The following is a 1,393-nucleotide window of genomic DNA, read 5'->3' as shown; positions in this document are numbered from 1 at the left end:
ATGTACACATACATGTATTTACGTGTTTTTCATTAATATTATCAATAAATATAATTTAAAATTCTCTCATTAGACTATAAGCTACATTAGACTGCTGTATTCGAACTTAGTTACTTCCTAAAAATATGTTAAGATAAATGAATGTCAATGGAAAACATGAGGATAAATCTTAAAGCATATATATGTAATATAATTCATGAAATTTATTTTGCTATAAGGAAAAATTCTAAAAATAAATTATTCTGCTCAAACTCCAGAATTACTTTGTGTTTTATAATTTATAATGGGAAATTAGTCTAAATCTTTTTTTATTTTAAGTTTGAAGTGAAAGTTGTATAGAAGATTACTTTATTCCTACATCTTCTCAGTTGTTCCTTTCTTGTATTTGTCCTTCTCTTTTCCTACTTGGCAAGGATCTTTTTGCAGTATTTAACCATCTTTAGTCTAGTGGTGATAACCATCTTGTCGAGGTGAATGCCCACAAGAGCTGTTGTACCATTAGCTTTCTCCTGCTGCACTCCTTCAGTGTAGATGGCATATTTCTTCCTGTGAACCTGGACTACTTTGCCAATTTGCTGCCTTTGTAATGTCCTCGCACAACCTGAACTTCATCATCCTCTCGAATGGACATGGATCGAACGTTGTACTTCTGTCTCAGCAGTTTGGAAAGAGGAGAAGACATAATCTTCTTGTGAATGTGGGAAGGTGATTTAAAATGCCTTTTACGGTTCTTGCTCCGGTCAGAAATCACAAAGGAATTGCACTTCATTGTGACCGCTGATGCTTGCTTCTTCATGGAAGCAAAAGAAAAGAGACCCACACGTTGCCTCTGGTTCTTTAAGTTTCTCTAAATCCTTAACAAAAGTATCTGGCAACTAAACTGACCTTGTTAAAAATATAATTTCACTTTCCTGTGTTTTAAATAGCATACGGGAATGCAGTCAATTTGAAAATCTGAAATATATGTAGGAGATTGATTTCAATATTTATTCCAAAATATTAAGACAATTTGGTCTTGAGAAGGTAGTTTGTGGCTTTGTCAACATTAGTCTGGTGTTTTAACTGATTTTGTATTGGAATATTAGAAAATGAATTTTTTTGAATAACTAATAATTACAAAACCCAGTGTTTTCTATTTGCTTATCTACTTTCTTGGTACCTATCTTGTATCCATCTTGAATGGAGGGGCATAGAATGCCAAAGAAACTGTACAGCCCGGCTGTAGTGATTTTATCTGAATGAGATGGCTAGAATGGTATTCTCTCCCTGCTGCCCATCTCAGTCAAAATTCTCTTTACCAGTCAAGTCTTTGCAGTCAATGGGATGACCATGGTTCAGCACTTGCTTAGAATGATGATTGCACAATTAAGGTAATTAGGAAAAATAATAACTA

General features: G+C 33.8%; 1 pseudogene; it reads right to left on the bottom strand.

The window, feature by feature from the left end:
• Nucleotides 1-354: 354 nt before the first annotated feature.
• LOC129081104 (60S ribosomal protein L26-like) lies at nt 355-808 on the bottom strand (annotated as a pseudogene).
• Between the last annotated feature and the right edge of the window lie 585 nt (nt 809-1,393).

This window comes from Pteronotus mesoamericanus, unplaced genomic scaffold (assembly GCF_021234165.1).
Source record: "Pteronotus mesoamericanus isolate MK-2021 breed Mesoamerican mustached bat unplaced genomic scaffold, CSHL_Meso_final contig_94, whole genome shotgun sequence".
Taxonomy (NCBI): domain Eukaryota; kingdom Metazoa; phylum Chordata; class Mammalia; order Chiroptera; family Mormoopidae; genus Pteronotus; species Pteronotus mesoamericanus.
This window is presented reverse-complemented; position numbering and strand designations above follow the sequence as displayed.